General features: G+C 65.4%; 1 protein-coding gene across 1 annotated transcript in view; it reads left to right on the top strand.

Moving 5' to 3' along the window:
* Nucleotides 1-108: 108 nt before the first annotated feature.
* Nucleotides 109-15,659, top strand: part of LOC123804322 (TLC domain-containing protein 4-like) — a 50,362-nt gene continuing 34,811 nt past the window's right edge. Inside the window, exons 1-2 of the mRNA XM_045816467.1 lie at nt 109-179; nt 7,258-7,453. The gene's annotated coding sequence lies outside the window, so the exon portion shown is untranslated. The remainder of the gene's footprint in view (nt 180-7,257; nt 7,454-15,659) is intronic.

The raw sequence follows: 15,659 nt of genomic DNA, 5'->3' as shown, positions 1-15,659 counted from the left end.
GGGGCTTGCATACGCTGGGCGGGGTTTAGACCCGGAGGCGGAAGTCCGGTCTCTGAGGACTCTGGATTCCGCGCAGCTACCAACCGAGCGGAAGCTCGAATTACGGAAGTTAAGGTCCGGGGAGGTGGGACTTCCGGCCGTGATGAGGCCCAAGGGCCTGGGAGCGCTCCAGTTAGCAGGTACTCCAGCCCTAACAGTTTTGTGAGTTCCACCTGACGCCCAGTGGCACACAGTGCTGTTTTCTTCCCTTTAACATACCACGGGAAGTGTTCTGCTGCACGTGCAGACGTTTGCTGAAAGTGCTTGCCAGGAAAAGGTACCTTGGTGCAAAGAATTGAACTCAGGGCCCTCACCCGTCCACAAACGTCCCTGTCACCAACTCAGTGCCAACCGGAGTCCCCAACCCGGGGTGCGGTCAAAGGGGAGACTTTAGGCAAGTGACCAGTTTGCAAACGTGGGCAACCACCTCAGATGAAAATCTTAAATTCCTTCAAGAAGGCACAGAGGTGACCTTTTATACAGAAAGTCCTCACCCTGGTTCTTGATGCGCCCATTTTTATGCAAATGAGGGATTCAAATCTGCACCTTGTGATTGGTCAAAACAGTACTGTTCTGATTGGCTGGAATCACGAGTCTTGGTTGGTTGTTGTGAAGCTGCTCTGATTGGTCCGGTGCGTGAGACGCGAGGACGGTACAGCCGTGCAGCTCTGATTGGATGGGGTGGGTCTCCGTCCATTGGTGGAGGTAGCAGCTCAGGAAGTCCCTGCTGCGGTTGGGCTCCGACGTGGCGAACACGGTGCAGGAGGCGGCCCGCCCGTGCGGCGGCTGTTCCCTGAAATGCGTCCTGCCTGCCAGGCCTCTGCAGACAGCGGCTGCCAGACTCTGGCTATGGATGTGGGCCCAGTTACCCACAAGGGGTCCTCCTTGGCAGGAATATTCTTTATCAGGGTCAATCACCCAATCTGTTCTTTCCTAGTACCGGTGCTTCGTTCCAGGCGGTTTCAAAGCTCTCTCACCTCGTGGCCAGGGGAGCCGAGGGTGATCCACTCAAGTTCTGCCCGGATCCTGGGCCGAGTGGAAGCTTAGTGGCTCGAGGCAGCTGGAGAGGGGAGGCCTTGCCTTACAATTACTATTCACCTGATCTTACCACAAAGCCAACACCTCCCCGCCCGACTTTCATTATTTTTATGTCCGGCCAGTCTGCATTGCGGCAATATGAAGATGCTAAGATTGGGGAGCCCCGTTCCCCCCAGGCGAGGCTTGCCTTCAGTCCTCTGTAGACCCGTGGGTTAGATAGGGTGTGTCCAGTAGGTCGTATTCAGTCTTCCATCATTAATGCTCTTAACCTTATAGCCTCACAGTAAGGCCATTAGGCAAACACTATCCCTCTCCTTACAGGTGAGGTTTTGATGGGCTCAGAATCCCCTGGGCGTACTAACACAGGGTTGGAAGTCCAGAGGCAGGGCCCCTGGTGCAGCATGAAAAGCAAGAATATTACACGGGATGTGGTTTTCGTTCATCTGCCATTCCCGGCAATGGCTTCCACCTAAGACTCTCTTCCCTCCTCCTTAAGGGAAGATGTTAGTGATCTCGGAAATTACCTCCAGACAAGGCCAGCTCCAGAGCCACAGGGAGGTCATCTTGTCACTGGGTCTTTTTTTTTTTTAAGGGTGAATAAAACTTTTTTCTGGAAGCCCTCCCAGTAGACTCTCATCCTCTGGCCGTGTTGCTGTCACCTGCTCACTCCCGACGGAAAGAGACCTCGGGGCTGGCTGGGGTGGCGTGGAGGAAGACGTACAGCTCACCTGTTGTGTCTTGGGCCTTTGGTGGAGGGTGGGCCCTAAACAAAATGGGCCTCGTCTTGGAGAGGAGGAGGTTGGAGGGAGGTGGGGAGAGGTGATTGCAGGGTCGGAAAATAATAGCTTCTGGATGCTGTGGAGACAGTGCATCTGAGATGGCTTCGGAAGCTACCCCAGGAAGTACAGACGTCGGGCATCCGAAGAACTATTGGGCTCCAGGCCCCAGAAGACACCCTCCCCGCTGCCCCATCCCCTCGCTACCGCCGCTACCCGTGCGTGGGGGACGTCAGCTTAACCAGACCTGGCTTGCGGCTGGGATGAGTGGGGTGACCGAGCTCTCCGAGGCTGCCACTTAATGCAGAGGATCAGAGTGGGTGGAGCGGCAGGCATGGCCCGCAGTTTCGGGTCGAGCTGTTTGGGATCGGGGCTAGGGTCAGACTGTCCAGTGCTCCTGGCGAGGAAGCCGAGGACTGCGGGGAGGAGGAGAGGACTGAGGCGGCAGGCAGGGACAGGATCAAAAGTGGGAGCCCCGGAACAAAAGAAACTCCTGCCGGGTTCTGTCCGGCTCGGCGCGTGTGGGCAATCAAGAGGTCGAGAAGCCGCCCCGGCCCCGGCTGGCGTGGCCCAGTGAGCCGGGCGTTCTCCCGCCAAGGGAAGAAAGGTCGCCAGTTTGACTCCCCGTCAGGCAGTGTGCCTAGGTTGTGGGTTCTGACCCCTGTCGGGGGCATGAGCCAACTGATGGATGTTTCTCTCACATCGATGTTTCGGTCCCTCTCTCCCCTTCTCTCTAAAAAAACAAATACTGTTGTAAAAAGGAGAGGCACTGGAAAGGCAAGGAGGGCTGAGTCAGAGGAAACAGCAACAGACTTTCTCTTGCGGGGGCAAGTTGCACCGGCAGTGCAGACAACAGATGCATGGGGGTAATTTGTGGTGCTGTGAAATGCACGAGAAATGAATTAGCAATTGACAAAATGAGTAATGGTGTTGAGCCATGTCCAATCATAAAAGAAGTCTGGACAGTGAGTTTTATCTTTTTAATCTATCTCATAAAGTTTCTGTGGCAGATACCTTATTCGTGAATACATTCAAAGCTAAGATTATTTTGGGCTCTTCAGTAGGACTGTGTTTATTAATTTGGTCAGTGTATTGAATGCAAACCTCCCGTGTGCGGGATTTAGGCGCAGGGGGCCTCCCGTGAGCAGGGCAGCCGCCCAGATGAGGACCGCAGAGGAGGAAGATGATGGTGGAGGTGGGAGGGGGTAGATTGGGGCCGCCTTGCATGGAGAGCGTCCGTGAGAGTTGCTGATGGATGAGATACTGGGAGTCAAGATGGCTCCTAGAATTTGGCCTTCCAAACTGGTCGGATGGCGTCATTCGCCGAGAATAGACAGCCAGGACGAGAAACAAGCTTTTGCCCGTGGGGCCGGGGAGGCGAGGAGGAAAATGAAGTGTTCTGCTCTGGGAATTCAGTTTGAATAATAGCCGGTTGGACATCCACGTGGTTCCATCAAATAGGCAGTTTCGTGCCCGCCTCTGAAGCCCGGGGCAGAGCCAGGGGAGTAGATTTAGCGCTCAGGCTGAAGAGGATGTTCGCAGCCGGGGCACTGGGAAGGCCACCGGGGGAGGGAGCCTGACTCAGCCACTAGAACTTCCTGCAGGGAGGGACGTGCTTGAGGCCTGTGTCGTCCACCCTCCACCTGTGCCTGCTGGGCGCTTGAACGGGACTTGTCAGAGTGAGGAGTTGAATTTCAATTCAGGAGTTGACTTCATTTAAACTCCTTTCAATTTAGACGGTAGTCAGTGGCTACCGTGTTGGACGACTCAGGAGAGAGGAGAGTCCCGGGACATCGACATGTGGAGACTGGGCCAGCAAAGACAACGGAGCAGGGGACGGCAGGGAGCGGGGGGTGGGGGGGACCAGGAGGGAACAGCGTCCACATGCTGTTCACGTCCAGCGTCCACGTCCGTCCCTGGGGAGCTAGTGAGAAGCACCTTCTCTGTGGGACGGTGGTTGTCGGATGGAGACAGGTGGGGAGGGAGCGGGAGACAAAGAAAAGCGGTCTCTGTAGACAGTCATTTGAAGTTTTCCCTCGAGGGGGGGGTGGATGAATTAGTGGGAAATGGGAGAGAGTTTGGAATCAAGGAAACTTATTTTTTTCATCCTCACCTGAGGACATGCTTATTGATTATAGGGAGAGGAGAAGGGGGGAGAGAGAGAGAGAGAGAGAGAGACATCGATGTGAGAGAGAAACATTGATCTGCTGCCTCTGATACTCACCCTGACTGGGTACCAAACCCGAAATCTCGGCACATGTCCTGACCGGGAATCGAACCTGAGACCTTTCCGTTTGTGGGTTTGATGCTCTGTCTAACAGAGCCATGCCGGCCAGGGGAAGGAAGTTTATTGTTTAAGATGGGAGTCACTTGCAATATTTGTTTGGTGTTACAAGTGATTGACAGGGGAACATGGGGCAGGAGAGAGAGGGAAGGAGAGCAGAGCACGTTCTTCCACAACAGAACCGGGCAGGGGCCCAGGGCAGGTGGGGGTGGGGGTTGGGCTGGGACGGGGGAGGGGCCCTCAGTCCCGGGGAAAGGATGGAGGGCCGGGGTCTGGACGCAGGTCCCGGTGGGGCGGCAGGGCCGCTGGTGAGCGGAGGCGGCCGTGTGCGGGACGGGTCGAGGGGCGAGGCGCCCGAGGAGAAGGCAGCGGCGAGAGGGTCCCCGCGGAGAGCGTTGGGCACCCGCCCCGGGAGCGGCTCAGACTGCAGTGCCCGCGGGCGCATGGGCTGACAGAGGGGGAAGAAACCAGTCTGTTCCCCGCTGGACCGGCAGAGGACCGGCTGTCCGCGAGCTGGGTTTGGACAGGGGGACGCATTAGAGGAGGCTTTTCCCAAGGCAGAGGCCTGGCGTCCCCTCTGGCCGCCGGGGGCAGACGGGGGAGTGGGGGTGGGAGAGGGGGGCAGGGGTGGGTGTAGGCGGGGTCCGCGGGCGAGAGGCCTGCAGGGGGTTGAAGACTTGTGGAGGAAGAACTGGTCGGTGACTGTGGAGGTGAGAGCCGTGCTCGGCGCAGGCGCCGGAGGCCGGCCGTGTGAGCTCCTGGTGGCGCTGGGGTGCGATGGGAATGGCGGGGAAGACCGCGGCCAGGCAGCTGCTCAGAGCAAGGGGACGGGCGCCACTGGGTCCAGCTGGGTGTCTTCCATTAGTCCCCGCCCACTCGGCGCCCTGGGGCCTGACACTGGAGGAGACCAGCAGGTTTCCCCGCCCTCTGGGTCTGGCGGGTCTGGCCCCTGGGGGCCCCCCGCAGATCCTGGGGGCGAGGCCAGGCCGCGGCCCTGAAGTGCAGGCCCCTGCTCCTCACCGTGGCCTTGTCCACGCGTCTCCTTCCTCCCGTGTCCCCGATGCCTTCAGGCCCGGGTGGCGGCTGGTCCACTCTCCCGAGCCCCGAGCTCCCGCACGGCCCTTTCCCACCCCACCCTCGCCTCTGTGACCAGTCCCCAGAACTGGCCTACCGTGAGTGCGCCGTCTGTGTCCCGCCGGGGACTGCGGCACAGGGCGGTCTGCCCGCCGGGCGAGGACCCTGGGAGCTGGCCTCTGGGGGGAGGAGGAGGAGGAGGAGGGCTGGTCTGGAAGCCGTGAGGGGGGTCAGGACGCTTCTGCCTGCACAGGCGCGGGGGCAGGCATTGGGAAAGGACTGGACGTCCAGGGGGCGTTGCAGGCACCGCCCAGGAGGGCCCAGAGGGCGCAGCGAGAGTCTGAAGGCCGGTGGGCAGGGGGACCAGGCTGGGGCCTGGGGGCGGGGGAGAGGGGTTCGCAGAGATGTGACTGTAGAGAGAAGAATCAGGACGATGACACTCCTCTGGAGGCTCCTGGGGACTGTCCTTGGTCACTTCCCGCCAGTCCCAGTGCCTCTCATGCTGCTCTCTGGGGGGGGCCCCGGGGTGCAGGCGCGAGGCGGTCGCCATGACACCTGGGCAGTGACTCAACAATGGCCTGCTGTGTGAGCCGCCACCTCCCCACAGGGCCTCCTGGAGAGAGTCCCCACCCACGCCCAGGGGCTGCCCGGGCTCAGGCTGTGCCCCTGCCCACCAGCCCCCTGCCCACCGGCGTCCAGCAGCCCTCAGTCCGACGAGGGCAGTCGGAGGGGACACAGGAGACCGAGGCTTTCCTGCAAGGGGCAGGAGGCCGCTGGGGTCCTGCTATGTTCTCCCAGGACGCGGTAGGCGGGGCCAGAAGGGCGCCCTCGGGCGGGCCCCGGGGGCTGCTGGCAGTGCGCCTCACCTTGCAGGTCTCAGCGAGGTGGCGGGGGTGGGGGGGACACAGAGGTCATCTCAGTCACGGGCGAGGCTGCTGCTTTGCTTGTCACACGTGCCGACGTGTTCAAGTCCCACCTCCTGCCGCGTGCGGCCCCTTCCCGGGGCTCCCGGGACGCTGGCTGTGTCGGCCAAGGCCCCGCGGTGGGCCTGCTGCGGGCCGGCACTCAGGACTCGCGTTCAGTCCCTCCGCCCGGACCGGCGCCCCGTGGGCGGCGCGATGGGGCCCCACCCTGGACACCCGCAGGCCTGAGGGAGCAGAGGGGGTTTGCTCGGGGCCGGAGGCCTGGCGGTGGAGGCCGGATTCCGAGAGGCTCCCGATCCTGGCCCCACGGCGGGGAGCCCGGCTTCCGTCCTGTGTCCGCGGCAGCAGCCGCCGCCGGGCTACGACGCCACAGAGAAAGCAGGACAGACTTCTGACGCGTGCGGGCCTGCCTTTGTGGTTCTATAACGGAAACTAGATAGGCGGAAAGGGATTCTGGAGAAGGGGCCTTTCCCCGTGCCAGTCAAAAACTCCTTGTTTTCTAGCTCTTTCTCCAGGCGTGCTCGAGAAGCTACCCGATGTGTGTGTCTCTGTACACACACACACACACACACACACACACACACCCCACTCTGTGGGAGGCAGATGCCCAGGGCCAGGGCAGGCGCGGATCGGCCTCTCACTGTGCGTCCGTGCCCCTCGCCTCCACCTCCCCGCCGCCGTCTGCAGACCCCGTGCCCCGGCCTGCACCCCGCCGGCGCCTGCTCAGTCTCCAGGCGAACAGGCCGTCACGCCCAGGTGTACAGCCCGCTCGCAGGTCGCAGATCCCGCGGCGAGGGCCGCCCCTCGCCACACCGTCACCAGCGGCCCCCGCAGCCCCAGCTCCCGCAGCTCTAGGGCGGCTGTGCGCTCGGTGTGGGCCTGCTGGGGAGGTCGGACCCGGCGGTCCGTCTGCACCGACACTGCCCGGCTCTCCACACTGTCTGGCCAAGGGTTGGTCTTCCCTGCGTCAGAGCTGCCCCGCCCCGCTGCCCCCCCCCCCACCCCAACCAGCTGCCAAAGCCCCCGCCCAGCCCCTCTGCCAGGTCCGGCTTCCGCATGCTTCCTCAGCCGCCACTCAGGACCCGCCGGTGCACTGATGTGCCCTGTCGTCCCCGTTTTGCAGGTGAGCACACCGAGGCGCCGCCGCGCCCCCTGCACTTGGCCGGCGCTCTGACTTGACCTCCCGCGGCCGCGCCGTGGCCGTCCAGCGGCTCCGGGCTCTGGCGATGTCACGCGGGGAAGAAGGTGCTGGATGCGGAGCCGCGTGGGGAAGACGGGGACGGGACCAATGCCCCTCGCGGAGGTGCCGCTGCTTCAAGGTCGGTGCCGGTTCCTCCGGGCGGCTCAGTGTCCGCGCCCGGTGACCCCACGTCCCAGCCACCCTGGCTGTGCCCTGTGACCTGGTTTCCCCTCGGCGTCTCCGTGTTCTCTGGCCACCCTGCTGGCCTCTCGTCCACGTCGCGTGCCCTCGGCTCACTGCCGGCCCCCCCGCCTTGGTCTGCCGTGGGCAGGCTGGTTAGCTGCTGACACTCCCGTCTGCAAGGGGCCTCGGGCGGCCACGCAGCCAGGCTGGGACGCCTGCCCCCCCCCCCCCCCGGGGTGCCGTGGGGCTCCTCCGGGCGGCGGGTCGGCGGTCCCCGGCCCGGGGGAAGTTGGAGACGGCCGGAGAGAGCCCGAGAAGGGCGGCGCTTTGCAGCGCGTGGCTGGCGCTTCCCAGGGCGCCGTGGAACGCTTCCTCGTGTTGTCGACGCGGAGACGGGCAGACGCTCTGCCTTGTCCTGGCCGAGGAGGCGCCGTCACCTCGGCCAGGCCCTTCGCGGTCGGCATCCCCGTCGGTCGGTCACGTGGCCTCACTCCCCTGCGCCTCTAACCGCGGACTCTCCCGCTGTCTGCCCGTAGCCTGCCCGGCTCCAGCCTGCGCATCAGAAAGTAAAAGAAGATCAATAAAGTCTCCTCCCGCGGTCTGGCTCAGCACAGCGCCTCGCGGCGCCCAGCCTGGCCCGGCTCCCGCGCCACAGGAGCGCACTGCGGCCTCGGGCCCCACCTTCGCCCCGTGCCAGGGTGTTTTTCCACTCCTGGCCTGATTCCGTGCCACGGGGCTGCGCCACGGGCCTGCGGGCCCCTGGGGAGCGTGGAGCGGAGTGGTCTTTCAGGTGCGGGGCCAGGCAGGCCCCTCCGTGGCGGGTCCCTTCCGTGCGCCGAGGAGGAGGCACGGCCTTCCCAGTGCTGCAGAGGTTGGGGGGGGAGGGGCACAGGCCTTGCCCGAGGACCACAGTGTCCTGTGCACGGGGTGGGGGGATGGGTGCTGCACTGCACTGGCCCGAAGGGTGCCGGGTGTCGCTGCTCAGTGGGAACGGCGCTGACCCGGCACCCCTGCAGACACAGAGGGGCCCTTCTCCAACGAAGCAGAGGGGCTCAGGGCTGCCCTGCCCGAGCGAGCCTTCCCTGTCAGCCCCCACCCCACTGCCCCCAGTGACCCATCTAAGGGGGCCCTACGAGCACCCAAGGGGGACCTTCGATGCTTAGGCCTCCTAAGGAGAACAACCCCTCGCTCCTCGCTACTCAGCGCCCCCCACAAACCTCTGCATCGGGTGGGGGGCCCCGCCCTGTCCTTCAGAAATAATTCAATCGCTTCTCACCCAGGCGAGTGCCACCTGTGGTCACCTCTGGTCTCCCCTTGCACACGGCGGTGCCTCGGACTCGGCCGAAGGAGCGAGCGTGCTGTTTTTGGGGTGGGGGACCCCGGGGGCAGTGGGCTGAAGTCTCACGGACGCGTTTGGAGGGGACGCTCCCAGGAGTCGTTCGGTCACCCGTCCCTGTGCCCCCCGTGCAACTCCCGTGCAACCCGGGGTCCCAGCACGCAGGACCACGAGAGGCGCTGGTTTCCTGCCACCGGATCTGACCCCCGGCCCCGGGATGGCGCTTCTCGCGGGGCTCTGGGCCGCGCCGTCGGAGGACGAGAGGTCGCCGCCCCTCCGAGGCCTGGAGGGAAGGGCGCCAGCCTGGTCAGCATTGGTTAGCTCCGGGCTCTTCCTCCGGGGCCGGAGATGGAAGGGGCCGTGTCTCCAGCTGAAGGTCCCCGGGACGGAAACGCCTAAAACGTGTGCCGTGCTGCTGCCGATTCGAGCCGTCTCCGCCGTCTTTACCGCTGCCCTGGAGGGTGTGGTCCAGGCCCGCGCCAAGGCCGAGGGGTTTGCGTCCCCCTTCCTGTGCATGTGGGGGCTCCCCCACCTGTCTGGGGGCCGGCCGGCTGCCCCACGCAAAGTGGCGGCACCGACAGTGCTGGGCAGATGGGACACCATCTTGGGGACCCCGGGGCCCCAGCACTGCACCATGCAGCCGCCGTGCCCAGGGGTGCTCCAGCTTCGGAGGGCCTCCCCCAGCCCGGGGCCCGAGGGCTCCGTGCTCCCGGCGCCCAGGATGCAGATGCTGCGCAGCCAGAGCCGGACGGACGCCCCCCCCCGCACTGTCTCTGGGACCCGCGCCCCAGCCCAGCCCTGGGCCGGCGGCCCCTCGGTCCACGTGCACGCGGAACCGGTCGTGCCCGGTTCCCACCTCCCTCCCCCCCCAAGGGCCTGCCCCTGAAGAAGACTTCCCGAGCTCGCTGCCTCGCCGTGCGTGCTCGTTCCCAGGCCCCGCCCGAGTCACTGAGCCCTAGTCCCCCCATCGTCACCCGCACGGTCCCCCCGGGCTCTCACGTCCCAGAGCGTCACCGTCGGGGTCCGCCCGGCTCTCGGGCGGCTGCAGTGTCTTCGCCTCCTTCCACCTTCTCCGCTGCATCTTCTTCTCGTTCTCCGCGCATCGCTGCTGCCCTGTCTCCGCGTTCTCGGGCCTTTCCTGTCTGGCTCCTGAAAGTGCAAGAAAGCCCTTTCCTTCATAAGGATGCTCAGAAAAGCCGTGGAGATAAAACAGACGCTTGGGTGCCCACCCCCTTGGGTGCCCACCCCCTGGGTTTGCTTCTATTTTCTGTTATTGTTTTCCGTGATTTTCTTTTCCTCTAAGGAACCAAATCCGTATTTACCCCCTTTTGGTTTTTGTATTTCCGAGGATTCCTCACCAAGGGCGTCTTTTCCCCTTACCTCCCGTGGCAGACGGAGGGGTCCCCGTAAAACCCCGTAAAACGGAGGGGTCTCTCCTTCCCGGTCCCGCGTTCACTGCACTGGAGACTGCGCGTCTCACCCCGCCGTGCAGCGAGCTCTGGGCTCTGGGTGTGCGGCGCATCCTGCCCGCGGAGGCAGCGGGGGGCGGGAGCGCAGCTCCTGCTGGGCCCTTCAGGGGACGACGGCTCGCCTCGGACGGCTTCCTGCCCTCTCCGCGGACCCATCGGCGCCCCACACGAGCGTGGGGACGAGGAGGGCGCCGTGGACAGGATGGAGCCCCAGGACAGGGTGGGTCTGGGTCCTGAGCGACCTCATGGAATGGGGTGCCCTGCCGGTCTCGGCCCACCCCATCCGCTGGGAGAGGAGGAGGGCCCGCATCCTCTTTCCGGCCCTGCCTCCTGGGTCTGTCTGCTGGAGCGGTTTAGCCTCCGCCACAGGGGACGGTGCCTGGGAATGAGGGGCTCCTAAGGGGGTCCTGGAGTGCACGGCCTTTCCTGCGCAGTCAGGCCTCGAGGGGCAGGTGCCGCAGCCGGGAGCAGGGGTCCGAGCCAGGCCCTGGCAGCTCGGTGGGCGGGGGTCTGGCAGACCGGCGTGGAAGGCGGCCACGCTCCCTCCGTGGCGAGCGTGAGGGCAAGCACGTGGAAAGAACCAGAACATTCATGGTCGCTCCTTGCCGAGTTCAGCAGCGTTTCCCAGGAAAGAAATGAGCTCACGTGAGACGTGACGAGTTTACGGGGGGAGGGGAACAGAGTCGGGCCCCGCGGGGTCGGAAACCCCAGCTGTTTGTGCAGCCCGAGCCGCCGAGGGGGGGACTGTTCGCCAGCCGCTTTCTGGGGGGCGGGCCTCCTGCTGAGACTCCTCAGCCCGGCGGGGCGATCATGAGGTCAGGGTGCCGCCCGCGCTGGTCAAGGCCGCCTCCAGGCAGCCGCCGTGGGGACAGGGGGGACAGGAAAGAGGAGGGCAGGGAGCCTGGAAGGTCGGCTCGTCTCAGCTGGTCCTGGCGTTGGGGGCTGGGGCTCTGGGCCCAGTGCCCGGCCCCTGTGACGGCCCGGAGACCCAGGTCAGCAGGGGGCCTCCTGGGAGGGCGGGAAAATCGCGCTGCTGAAGAAACGGTGCATCGGATCCATGGAGGCCCGCGTTGTCCTCGGGGGCCCCCAGGAAGGCGTCTTCCCCGGCACCCGCCCCAGCCCTGAGCCGGAGAGCGGTGGGCGAGGGCCGGCCCCCCGGGGAGCGGGCCAGGCCCGCGGGCGTCAGGGGTCCTCCGGGGCCAGGGCAGCGTTCCTGTCTGGGAGGAGGGGACGGCTCCTGCTGGGCCATCCTGGGCGGTCCCCTCCCGGGCGGTCCCCTCCCCTCCTGGAGGACCTGGCGGGCAGCGGCCCCTGACTCAGCGCGGACCCCAACACACCCGTGCACCCCCGGTGCCCTGGCTGCCTCCTCCCACGGCAGAGCCCACCTGGCCTTTCCCGGGCCGCCCGGGGCCCCGCCTTGAGGGGGCGCTGCGGGGGACTCTGGGCCGCACGGGGACAGCGGTCAGAGAGGCGGACACAGGGCAGGCCGCAGGGCACCGCGCTTGGTTGGACCCCCAGCTCTGCCCCCAGGCCCGCTCTCCCGGCGTCTCGGCTCCGCCCTGCGCTCTGCTCTGGCGAGTGGCTGAGCCTCGTCAGGTCTTGACTTCGTCAGCCGTCCAGCGGGACCCAGGGAAGGACGTCTCCTGGGACGTTGCTGTGACGCACGCAGGAGGCTGCGGTGACGCCGTCCTGGCGCGGCTCTCAGAGCGGGTCCCGGAAGCCGGACACCCAGGGCGTGCCCGCCACGTGACGCGGCAGGCGAGCGCAGGTGGCAGAGGTGAGCCAAGTTCACTCGGAGAGCGTGGCAGGTGTCAAGGACGCCGTGTACGGGGCTGCACACAGAGCCCGGGCCCAGCCGGCGGGAGCCGGGGCGGGGGAGACGCTGGGTGTCGGGAGCGAGGAGAAGGAGGCCCCTGTGGACCACCGCCGCAGCCGGCCCGGACCGCCCGGGCCTGGGCAGTGGGAGACCCTCCCCACGGCCCGCGGTGGCGCACGGAAGACCCCGAGCAGCTCTGGGACGAGGGGCCGCAGGCCGAACAGATCTCAGCCCGTCCTCCACCAGTCAGCCTCTGAGGGTCCCCTCCGGTTTGGGGGTCAGTTCCCGTCTCTTCCTTCCTCGTCAGCCAAGACTGTTTTATCACCGGTTCTTCGTCGAGAACCTTGGAGTGCAGTGACGAGGACCGCCGGCTTCCCCTCCCCACGGCCGGTGGGGCTGGCCGGCAGATTTGGCCAGCCCGAATCTGCTGGCCAGCGTTAAAGCGTTATCCTCAGCTCGCGCTCTGTGAGAGCTCGGGGGCCAGGGAGGCCCCCTGGGGGGGGTCGCAGTTCCTGGGGACCTGGGCACCTGGGGACCTGGGGACCTGGGGACGCGGCTGAGTGGGCGTCGGCCGGCTGCGGGGAGCGGGGCTGTTCTGGCAGCCCAGGCAAATGCGCAGCGGAGGGGGGGGGGAAGGGGGCGGAGGACCCGGGGCCGGGGCCGGGGCGGGCGCGGCAGTGCAGAAGAGTCAGGGTGGCCGCCCGAAGTGGCCAGAGAGGAGGCTGTGGCGCGACCCTTGCGCACTGGTGAGGAGCCTGGGCTTGACGCTCGGGGCAGCGGGAGGCCGTTCCGGCGTTCCGGCGGAGGAGAGGCGTCTGGACCGAGGGCTCCGGCTGGAGCGTGGACCGAGGAAGGAGCACCCGACTCTGTCGATAAAGTTTTATTGGAACACGGCCACCCCCACCCGCCGTCACGGAGTCTCCAGCTGCTCCCGGGCCTGAAGTGCAGCATGGGGTGGCCCACCCGCCGGCCCACGAGGCCTGCAGGGCTTCCTCTCTGCTCTCTGGCCTGCGGGGTGGGGGCCACGTCAGCTGACCCCAGGGAGACCCCTGCAGTGACCTGGGGTGAGCCAGCAGTGCCCCGTGTGAGCCCGGGCCCCATCCCCAAGCCGCTGAAGAAACCGTGACCCGGTGTTGGCTGAGGTCCCGAGTTTTGCTCTCACCTAGACAAGATTGTTTTCTTCTCCGGGCCCCACAGGCCCCGTTTCCCAACTCAGACAAAGTTCAGTGTGTCCCGAGAACGCTGCCAGGTTCCCAGATGCCCCGGACCCGGGCGCCACCTGGGCCCTGCTCTGGTCCGCGGGCTCGGTTCCCAGACCGTCTGGCGGTTCTGGGCGTGCTGTGTCGTCTGCCCGCAGTGGGACTGGGCTGCCTGGGTCCATCCCCCACCCCCCCATGTCCTCTCGCTCTGCGCACGGGCTGTGCGGAGGGGCTGGGTGGTGGGGCTCCCCGCATATCTGGGAGACGGGGTGGGGGGGTGAAGAAATGCAGGCAGCTGGGAGAGCCGCACGGTCAGCAGAGCGCGTGGCCGTGCTGCGAGGCGCTCGGCCCTCTGGCTCCTCTCTGTCCCCCCCGCCCCTGGGGGGGCTGCTCAGGCGCAGGAGGCTCCCTGTCATTATCCCGTCCTGCTCTCCCCAGCCCTCACCCACGCGTCGGCTCCTGACGACCGAGGGCGTGGTCCCCTGGGGACGGCCCTGGAGCCAGCTGTGGCGAGGGCTGGCCCCACCGCTCGGGGGCGCGGTGCGCGGGGCCCGGAGGCTCCTGTGGGTGGGCTTGGATCAGACGAGGCGGCGCCATCTGACTCACCCAGCCGGAGTGGCCGGGGAAGGACCTAGTCGGAGGCCCGGGCAGGGCTTGGGGGCGGGTGACAAAGGGAAACCAAGGTCACTCCACGGAGCAGAGTGACTGAGGGTACTGGGGGGCTGCCAAGGGGAGGAGGCCGGGGGTCTGGAGTGAGGAGGACTGGCCAGAGCGTGGCTCCCCGTGAAAGGAGGTCGTGTCTTCACCACCCCGCAGCTGTGCCGTGTGACGCAGGGCTGGACACGCAGCAGCGGGGACGTGAGACGTGTGTGCCACGACGAACCCCAGTCTCGCGCCGTTCCCGAAATCCTCCCCTTGTGGGCTGGGGGTGTGGCTGCCCTCACAGGGGCCTCTCCGCTGGGCCCCGGCAAACGGAGCCGCACCGCGGTTTCCTGAACAGCCTCGGTGGAAAGGCCCCGGGCAGTGTCCCCGACGTGTTCCCCCTCCAGAGGGCCCTGCACTAGGTCTCTGCGTCTCTGCGTCACAGCCCGAGTCACGCAGCCGGGCGCCACCCTCGGGCCCTGGGTGCCCGCCGAGGCCGAAGGATGGCAGCAGTGCCGCCTGTGTTCGTCCGGCCGGCCTCGCCGCGGCCCCGGTTTCGTGCCCGTTTCACGGACGAGAAGACCCGCTCCAGGGGACCCGGGCTCCACGCTGTCCTGAGCTCTCACAGCCACTCTGCTCGCTGAGCGTTGTGCCCCTGCAAACTCTTTAAAAATTGTGAATTTTTGTGACCGTGTCACAGGTAAAGGAACTGAGGCTCAGAGAGGTTAGGTAACACACTCAAAGCCACACGGCCAGTACGAGGTGCAGGAAAACGTTCGTGTTTCCGTGGAAACTCCACATTGCCCAGAGGACGCTGTCCAGGTCCCCTGGCTCCTGCCTTCCACCGTCTTCGAGCTACTTACGCCCTCCGGAGTTTCTGTCGCCTCCGTCATCTTTATCTGTCACCTCTCACCATCTTGGAGGCGTCAGTGTACAACTGCACAACTCGGTGTCAATGTGTCTTTTTCAGGTTCTCTTCTGAATGGGTTGTAACATCTGCCTGTTTCCCTCGTTGAAAGGGTTAAAGAAAATCTTTGACTTTCGTTTCTTCTCTCTCCATCTGTATGGAGTCATGATTCTATAGGAAAGTCCTGACCTTCCCTGGTGAAAGCACCTCTCAGCAGAGACACCCTGGAGCCCCCGCCCAGGCCCCTCTCTGCGCCGCCCTGGGAGCCCTGGGGCCGCCCGGCCCCTCTCCTGGGGGCTCACCGTCCAAACGCAGGTTCTGAGCTGCACCTCGAGAAAGAAACTCCGCTTCAGTAGCGGTTCGTTTGTCTTGTTTTCAGCAAGACTCCAGCTACTCTGGTGCAGGTGCTCTGAAAAGCACTCCTCCGTGACACTATGGCTTTAGTAGGAGGAGGACAGCACCTGTAGAAAGCTAGCTATAAACCAAGTTTCGAAGAAGGAGAGAAGAGGACCTGAGACATTCCGTCCACGGGGTCTGTGACTTGTACGGTGAACGGGGCGTCCGACTGGCCTTGAACTGGGGAAGCTCCCGCCGGGGACCGAGTGAAGAAAGGACAGCCGTTGTGCCTCGGAAGCAGCATGAGCAAAGGCAAGGAGGCCGGAGGGTGCAGGGCGCCTCGGGGGATGGCTGGTCCAGGCTGGGGGGGGTCGGACCCAGCCCCGGGCGGGGGTTGGACGGGTGGGGAGGAGCGCGGCCAGCTGCGTCTGGAGCGGGAGGGCGAGAAGGTTGCAGG

Source organism: Phyllostomus hastatus, unplaced genomic scaffold (assembly GCF_019186645.2).
Source record: "Phyllostomus hastatus isolate PE091 unplaced genomic scaffold, TTU_PhHast_1.1 phas_scaffold_216, whole genome shotgun sequence".
In the NCBI taxonomy this organism is placed as follows: domain Eukaryota; kingdom Metazoa; phylum Chordata; class Mammalia; order Chiroptera; family Phyllostomidae; genus Phyllostomus; species Phyllostomus hastatus.
Note: the sequence above shows the minus strand (reverse complement) of the source record. Positions and strands in the feature narration are given on the sequence as shown.